This window comes from Nannospalax galili, unplaced genomic scaffold (assembly GCF_000622305.1).
Source record: "Nannospalax galili isolate Female #2095 unplaced genomic scaffold, S.galili_v1.0 scaffold237, whole genome shotgun sequence".
Lineage (NCBI taxonomy): Eukaryota > Metazoa > Chordata > Mammalia > Rodentia > Spalacidae > Nannospalax > Nannospalax galili.
In genome coordinates, this window is record NW_008339924.1 from 1741125 (window position 1) to 1750664 (window position 9540).

Here is a 9540-nt window from a genome sequence, read left to right on the forward strand (position 1 = left end):
CCATACACAGGTTCTACATCCAGCCCAACCACCCTGACTGATAAGGAAAAAGTTATATTCTTATAATTGTGTTTTTTTATTTTTATTTTATTATTTTTATTTTTATGTTTATCTGTGTTGCCTGCATGTGTGTAAGTGCACAGTGTTGTGCAATGCCCATGGGTGTCAGAAGAGGGCATTTGATTCCCCTGCAACTGGAATTACAGATGATTGTTAGCCACCATGTGAATGCTGGGAATTGAAACCAGGTCCTCTGCAAGAGCAGCAAGTGCTTTCAACCACTGAGCCATCTCTCTAGTCCCTGTGTTATTACATAATGTCCTTGTAAGCATAGGCCATTTGAAGTTTCCTTTGCTTTACTTATTCGGTAGATACCTTGAAATGTAACCCTGGGATGCTCAGAGATGTTTTATTTCTCTGTGTGTTCTCACTACCCTGAGATGTTTTGTTACTCTGTAAAGTCTTGACTGTTGATAAAGATGTAAAACTGAAAAAATGGGAGATGCGGCGAGCAGCCGACAGGAGCTGGGGGAGCGCAGTCAGCAAGGAGTTCTTCCAAAGACTGACAGAGCACCAACTGTCTTTGCTGGAGACACAGCGTAGTCTTGCGAGATTTCCGTGCTTATCTGGCGGTGGAGTCCAAGGCTCTTCTCTGAATAGGGGGCTGGGATCGTCTGCGGCGCAATCATTACACGAGACTGGGCCACGGTCGGCAGAGCCCTGCTGAGATTCGCTTGGGCCTAGACGCCCTCGCCCTCGCCTCAGTCTAGGCTTAGGGCGTTAACAGGAGCAATGGCGGCAGGTTTCCGGAGTGGAGCACAGGCGCCAGAAAGCAGGCACAGGCGTTTAGAGAAAACGGCAGAGGATGGACATTGATATTGAAGCAATGCTTGAGGCCCCTTACAAGAAGACTTGCCTAACGGTGTCTCACCTCTGCTCCCATGAATACCTTTGATTCCAGTGTGAACTGTCGATCATAAGGGCGAGATGTGTGACAGAGGTGGCATCAAGCTACAGTCCCGACCCTCCAACAGAAATGGGCGAAGATCTCAGGAATGGCATCGGTCACAAGAAATCGATAGTGGCTGGCTGCTAGCATGGCCACTTGGGACTTAGGCAGAAACAGAGCCACGGATAAGAACAAATTGAGCAGTGCTAACGCCATGAAGAACGTAGCAAAAAGAGAAGAAAAAAAGAAAAAAAAACAAGAACAGAAGACGTAGCCATGAGGGAAAGCGAAGGAAAAGTAATGAACGGAAGCAAAGTAGCGATAGAAAAAGGAAAAAGAGGAAAAGCCATGAACGGAAGCGAAGTAGAAGCAAAGAGAGGAGAAGACATCTTCACGAAGTCGAGCTCGCAGATTCCGAGGCCGCTACCGAAATCCCTACTCCGGACCGAAATTTAACAGTACCATCCGAGGAAAGATTGGGTTGCCTCATAGCATCAAATTAAGACGACGTCCCCGAAGCAAAAGTCCATTCAGAAAAGACAAGAGCCCTGTGAGGGAACCCATTGGTAACCTAACTCCTGAGGAAAGCGATGCAAGGACTGTTTTCTGCATCCCGCTGGCAGCGAGAATTCGACCAAGAGAAATGGAAGAGTTTTCCCTACAGTTGGAAAGGTTCGAGATGTGAGGATGATCTCTGATAGAAATTCAAGACGTTCCAAAGGGATGGCACATATGGAGTTTGTCAATGTTAGTTCAGTGCCTCTAGCAATAGGATTAACTGGCCAACGAGTTTTAGGAGTGCCAATCCTAGTACAGGCTTCACAGGCAGAAGAGAACAGAGCTGCAGCAATGACAATTTACAAAAGGGAAGGGCTGGACCTATGAGGCTTTATGTAGACTATTACACTTTAATATAACTGAAGACATGCTTCGGGGGAATCTTTGAGCCTTCTGGAAGGATTGAAAGTATCCAACTCATGCTGGATAGTGAAACAGGTTGATCTTAGGGATATGGATTTATTATATTTTCTGACTCAGAATGTGCCAAAAAGGCTTTGGCGCAGCTTAACGAATTTGAATCAGCTGGAAGGCCAATGAAAATTGGTCATGTTACTGAAAGAACTGATGCTTCTAGTGGTAGTTCATTTTTGGACAGTGACTAACTGGAAAGGACTGGAATTTATTTGGGAACAACTGGTCGTCTTCAATTAATGGCAAGACTGGCAGAGGGTACAGATTTGCAGATTCCACCAGCAGCACAGCAAGCTTTACAAATGAGTGGCTCTTTGGTATTTGATGCTGTTGCAGAATTCTCTTTTGTTATAGATTTGCAAACACGACTTTCTCAACAGACTGAAGCCTCTGTTTTAGCTGCAGCTGCATCTGTTCAACCACTAGCAACACAGTGTTTCCAGCTCTCTAACATGTTCAATCCTCAAACAGAAGAAGAAGTTGGATGGGATACAAAGATTAAAGATGATGTGATTGAAGTGTGTAATAAATATGGAGGTGTTTTTCATATTTATGCTGACAAAAATTCAGCTCAGGGCAATGTATATGTGAAGTGCCCATCAATTGCTGCAGCTATTGCTGCTGTCGATGCATTGCATGGCAGATGGTTTGCTGGTAAAATGATTACAGCAGCATATGTACCTCTTCCAACTTATCACAACCCCTTTCCTGATTCTATGACAGCAATACAACTACTGGTTCCAAGCACATGATGAAGGAACATGTAGTCCCTTATGTACACAGCTTTTTTTCCCTTGAGAACTCATCTTGAGTTATCTTTTATTTAGATAAAAATAAAGAGGTAAGGGTCTACTGTCATTTGTATACAACTCCTGTTACTTTGAAAAATAAAAATGTTAACAGGAAAAAAATGGAAAGTTCATCAAATGGTTTAATAAGGCACCTAGTCCAATTAGTCCAAGAAAAGTGAAAATCAAACGTCAGAAATCTAAATTCTGCTGCTGATACCTGTTTTTGTAAACTGAAATGACCCGTTTGACAGGGTCCTAGCCCAATTAGCCTAGCCTATTTGTAGATCAAAAGGTGGAAGATGACCTGACTCTCACCTGGGATATCTACTTTGTAAACTATTTTGGCAGAGTGAACTCAGGAAGGAAACATAGGGTCCAGGTGCTAGCCATAAAATGATAATGTAAAATTGACTATATAATTCTTACTGTACTTTGGTTCCTGGCCACAGGAGAATCTAAAAGCCTTTTTTTTCAGAGACCCTCATGCATGAGTAAGGAATAAATCAGCTTTCCGACTCTCTCTTGGGTGAATACTTGTTTTCTGCTATTTTAGGAACTTTTCTATAACATGACCACACCACACATCTGTGGTTTCACTGGCCTTTCCAGACATTTGAACGTGACTCTGTAATTAATCCTGTGTTTCAGAGACAACAGTCAGGGCTGAAAGCAGAGATGAATCCTGTGGTGATCATGGAGATTTGGGAGTTCCTGTTTCCTTTATGTTGAGCACTGTGTCTTCTTTCCAGACTTGCCACTTTCACATGTTCCTTCTCTATGAATAAATTCCTGGCGATGGGGTTAAACTCAGGGGGCTGTTTGGTAGTGCAGTTACCTCAGAAACCTGATAGCAGACTTCTTTATTTGCTTTGACTAGGTGTGTGTCTAATGACTGATTTCTCTTCTGTCTCATTTCACCCAGGTTAATTATACACATCAACTTGTCTGAGCTGTGGTGTTTAGCATCCTGCTCTTCCTAGCTCTTGGTTCTTTCCTTGTTCACTCTTTGAAAACTCTACATGTGAGCAACTCTCAGCAGTAGCTGCTTCTGTATGAGCTGGAGTCCTCTTTACCTACTGAGTAAGCCAGTTGGGGTTAGAGGTGCTGTTCGTTGAGGTGATGATGGTAAGGGGCAGAGTAGGTTTGGTGGTCATAACCACATAGGGGTTCAGAGGTAGAAGTACATTTAGCACAGGGAACTGTTGTGTGAGAGGTTTATGGGGACACATGAACAGATGACTCCTTACCTAGAGAGTAAACAAATGACAGGCAAAAGAAAGGATTTCATCAAAGTCCAACTTTGTGAATCAGCGTTTATTGGGATTATTTACTGGAGTATGAGTGAGGATTTACTTACAGGAACATGAGTGATTCAAAGGCAGTTGCATCACCAAAAAGCTATCACAGCATGGATGACAGCTCATCAAAGCTGCATCCCTGGAGCTCCCTGCAAGACTTGCCGTCAGCTCTACAGGTCAGGTTGGAGAGGTTCCTCTCAGCAATTATTTGCTGATTCTAAAACCTTGGGGAAGCTCCCTGTGAATCTTGTGAATTTCAGCTTTCCTGGACTTGTGATGTTTTTTACTTCTCCAGTCTATTAGTCTCCCTTTTCCCTCCTAGAGAGAACACTTCAGTTTGGAGGAAATTGCTATACTACACTCCATCCCTTCCACCTGTTCTTAGCTTCTGTCAGCCACCTCTTCGACAGTGGTTTCCTGAGCCTTGAAGGGAGTGATATAGTGACTTTATTATTTTCCTCCATCTATGGCTGAGTACGTCAAAGCAAAAGTCATTTGTTCTTAGAAGTTTGATGGGTTGAATCTGCAGTACACTGCTGACTGCAAAAAGAAGTTTCTCTTTCTGGTCCATTAGGGCTGAGAACAACAGTCTATGGTCTTAAGCACAAATGTTTAGAAGGCAGTTTGACAGGCACATCACATTCATTTAAAAAAATAGAATTGCTTCTTCACTAGGGCCTATGACATCCCTAGTCACTGGTTTTGTCACAGCTTACTGTATAAGACATGAATTACTTCTTGTAGGCTGGGCTTTACATTGATCAGAAGGTTGTTGGTTGTACCCACAATAGTCATGTCACTAATGGCAGTGGACACAACCTGCCTGGCATTTTTGCACTGTAGCACTCAGGGTCCATAGCCAAGAAGGACTGTCAGTGACAATTCTCTCCCAGCAATCCATATAACACCTTCTGGTACTATGAAAGCCAGCCAGTAAGGTCAGGGGTGGGGCACATCCAGCTCAGTCTGTTTTATTTCACTATGTCCTGCAAAGCATGCAACATCTTCAGCAATAGGATCTGACAACCTAGTTTTGATATATAACTAATAGCAGTGGAAATAGCCTTTATCATTTGGGGACCTCTGGGCCCTCCATGGCTAATGACTCATAAGGAGGTAACCCACCCTTGGTATTGGGTTTTGCACCCAACAACCTTATGAGTCCTAGGAGTGTCCTTTTCTACTCACGCAGGTGCCTTTGTTTAAACTTCTTAATTGTCTTTACTGTTCTTCCTGATGCTTTAAAAAAATCTCTAAGACACTCAAGGGTTAGTGTTATATAATGAAAACTCTTTCACAGAGGGTGGGCAGGATATCTGAAGACACACCATCATCGATTTCAAGTAAGTACTAGTTAGTCTTGGGTGGCTAAGGGGATATTTAAAAAGAAATGTTAGCAAGGTTCAAAACAATATGAAAAGATCTCATTGCTTCTTCAATTATTTTATCAAAAGGGCAATATTGAATACAGTGGCATGTATGGGAGCTACTACTCCATCTAGCCCTCTATAATCCCACAGACATTTTCTTTGGGCCAGCCAGGCTTCACTTTCTGGGGTACTATTACTGTTGCCATGGAACTGTTACGCAGATCCCTACCTCTGATGGCCTCTGATGGGTTGTGTTGCTGGGCTTGGCTCAGGTTCAAGGGCTGTTCCCTAGCTTGCTGCTGCAGCCATCTTCTTGGTTCTGACAGGCTCTCAGCCTGGCCTTTGCCTTTCCATCAGCCATACCTGGATTCTGGAAGGACCTGGGTTGTAGATGAGCAATCTCCACCTCTAATATACTTTACATTATGTACTCTGGAGGACAATTGCCCACCCCACAGGATTAATCTTTTTAAAACCTATATCACTTTATCATTTATGTCTTTCATGAACTGCTAACTCAGACTTTAAGGCTCACTTCTAGAAACTCACTAGTACAGCATTTGGCTTTCTGTTAAGTTTTTTCCCTAGGAACTCCAGTTTGATACCAATTTACCACTTTGCCTTCCAGTGGCCTGGGTGAACCTTTCCTTTGTATTGTCTTTCTCTTATCCATTCTTGATTGTTTTAGTACTTTATGAAACCAGTTTACATGTTGGTCTAAGTCAGTCAGTTTTGTCACAGCTTTTCCCATCTCATAAATCCTACCATGGAGCTCAGAAGAGCTAGTGTTACTAAAGCCTCATACCAGTCCTAAGGTCTTTGCCCAATCAACCCCTTTCTTACTCTCCTGTAAACATGATTCTGTCTGGCTTGGTGAACTGGCTCTCCGGTGTCCAGTTCTCTCAGTTGGGCCTGTTCTTCCTCTGTTGTCCTCTAGCTTCAGCTGTTCATGGGGATCTCAGCTGGTGATAACCAAATGTCCCAATGACTCATATGAGCCAGTCCCCTGGGGATTGATTTCCCTCATATTTTCTCAGGTTATGCAGTCTTTGTCTCAAGGAGGGATGAATAATTATATTTAGTTCCTCTGCTTCTGCAGCACTCACTGATTCATGTCACACAGCTTAATGAGCCAGGCTGTGACAGGCTTTTTCATGTCTTGTTTGGAAGTCTTTCCTGGGAGCTAGAAAGAGTGCATACTGCTCTTGTAGAGAACCAGAGTTCAGTTCAAGCAGCCCACAAAATCCTGCAACTCCAGCTCCAGGGGATTTGATTCCCTCTTCTGGCCTTTGTGCACAATTGCACTTACATGCACATGCCCCCAATACAAGCATACATGCAAACATGCATACATGCAGATGTGTAATTAAGAGAAAAAAAGTTTCTACTGACTGGATGTGGTGGTGCATGCCTTTGATCCTAGCATTCAGGAAGCAGAAGCAGTTGGATCTCTGTGAGGTTGAGGCCAACCTGATTTACACAGTGAGTTCTTGGCTACAGGACTACATAGTGAGACCTTGCTGGAAAAAAAAAAAAAAAAAGGTCTCAATTGAAGCAATTCAGGCACTGAGTATTCTGTGATTATCATTTTTTGGTATTGGGTTATTAGTAGAGCCCTTGTCAGCATGTTTGATCATAGATTTTTTTCTTCTCTACTGAAGGTCAAACTTGAGGGTTATCTTTTATTTTCTACCTTGGTTTCTTCCTCACTGTCCAATTCTTGCCATAGTTCCAAGTTTTTGGGTCCCAGGCTTTTTAACACAGACCTAACTTGTATTTTCTTCCCCCTTTGTTCCCTGCCCATAGGAAGCCAGGAAGCCAGCACCTTCATCTTATCCTCTCTTTTACCTAATTTGCCTGCCAAATCAGGGGTTAAAGTGGAGGCTGCTAGCTGCATGTTTCTTTCCTATTGTAATTCTTCTCTCATACAAGCAGGTTTCGTTTGAGCAGTATCTCCGCCTCAGTTTCACATACTCTTATACATAGCAGTGGCCACACAACCTCCACAGAAATCTTCTGACACTCTGATGGCCTCAAGGTTCTTCCCCACCCCTACCAGGTTTGATAGCTCTTCTCTGATTGGTCCTATTTTTTCACCTTATTTGCATACTCCCCATCAGCCAACTAGGATCCATCTGGTACTCAGACATTTCTATACATTGGGACATTCCAGTAATGCAGAGCTAGAACAACTGCAGGGGCCAACAGAGGAGGAACAGAAGGAAGACTGCTTTCAAGACTCATCAGGGACAGATTGTGCCTGAGGGTTCTGCTTGGGTAGGGAGCTTTGTGGAATCAGTCTCCAGTACGTGACCAGCAACTGCAGGCAGAGGGACTCATTCCTGCTTCAGTCTTCAAGATTTGACAGGACTGAAGAAGAGAATTTTCCCCTGTAGTTGTTTCAAGACCCATCACTCTGAGGCTAGCAGCTCTAGACTTCCAGCAGCTTCAGAGACTGTGGCTCCAGCCTTCTGAACTTACTGGAGAGAGGAGACCTGCTGCTTCTGCAAATCCCAGACTGATCTTGGTTGTCACACCAAAGCCCTCTGAAAGCTTTTTAAAATTTAAATTCAGCTGGGCGTGGTGGCACACACCTTTAATCCCAGCACTCAGGGAGGCAGAGGCAGGCAGATCCTTGTGAGTTCAAGGCCAGCCTGGTCTGCATAGTGAGTTCAGGTTAGCTGGGACTACAGGGAGACCCTGTCTCAAAAAAACAAAAAAAAATTAAATTATTTTATTTTATGAGTGTATTGTCTGCATGCATGTAGGTGCACCTGTGTCATGCAATGCTTGTGGAGGTCAGAAGGGGGCATCAGATCCCCTGGAACTGTAGTTAGGGACAGTTGTTAGCTGCCAGGTAGCTGTTGGGAATCGAACCCAGGTCCTCTGCAAGAGCAGCCAGTTCTTTTAACTGCTGAACCATCTCTCCAGCCCCTTATGCAAAGTGTTTGAACCATCTCATGTCATATGCACATATGTGATTTTATGTATCTATATAAAAATCTTAAAATTACGAATAAGAGAAAGCATTCCATGTTTGTCTTTCTGAGACTGACTTGATTTGCTTAATATGATTATCTCCAATTGTATCTATTTTCCTGCAAATGACATAATTTTCTTCATTATGGCTGAAGAAAATTCCATTGTGTATAGATACCACTTTTTCTTCATCCATTCCTCTTTTTTATATTTTATTATTTTTATTTTATGTGTATGAGTGTATTGCCTGCATGTATGTGAGTGCACCCGTGTTGTGCAATGCCATGGAGGTCAGAAGAGGGCGTCCGATTCCCCTGGAACTGGAGTTTTAGGACAGTTCATAGCTGCCATGTGGGTGCTGGGAATTGAACCCAGGTCTTCTGCAAGAGCAGTCAGTGCTCTTAACCTTTGAGCCATCTCTCCAGCCCCTCATCCATTCCTCTTTGATGGGCACCTATTTCTATAACTTAGCTATTATGGATAGTGTTGCAATAACCACTGAAGTGCAAATATCTCTGTGATATGTTGACTTGAAGTTTTTCAGATAAGTACCCCAATTTTCATAGCAGTTGCACTAATTTGTAGTATGTAAGGATTCCCCTTTGTCCATATTCTTATCAGCATTTCTTGGGGGGGGTGTGTCTTTTTGAGACACAGTCTCTCTGTAGCCCCAGCTGGACTGTAATTCACTATGTAGAACAGGCTGGCCTCTATCTCACCTACCTCTGTCTCCTGAGTAGTGGGATTAAAGGTGTGCACCAAAATATGGGGCTCCTGTGGTTTTCTTAGACTCTGATTGGGGTGAGATGGCATCTCAAAGTAATTTTAATTTGAATTTTCTGATGGCTATTGAGGTTGAACATTTTTTCATATACTTATTGGCTATTTGCTCTTCATCTCTTGGAACTGGTCTGTCCACTTCATTAATATGTAATTAATTGGGTTGCTTAATTTCTTGTGTTACTTTATTGAGGTTTTTGAGTTCTCTGTATACCTTAGATGTTAATCCTCTGTCAGATATATAGAGATTTTCTGTAGGCTATCTCCTCACTCTGTTGTTTCTTTTACTATGTAGAAGCTTTTTAATTTCATAAAATCCCATTTATCAGTTGTTGGCATTATTTCCTAAGCAACTGGAGTCCTATTCAGAAAATCCTTACCTGTGCCAAATTTTGAACTGC

At 42.9% G+C, this 9540-nt stretch overlaps 1 pseudogene; it reads left to right on the top strand.

The window, feature by feature from the left end:
• Positions 1 to 465: 465 nt before the first annotated feature.
• On the top strand, positions 466 to 2746 carry LOC103735501 (annotated as a pseudogene).
• The last annotated feature ends 6794 nt before the right edge of the window (positions 2747 to 9540 follow it).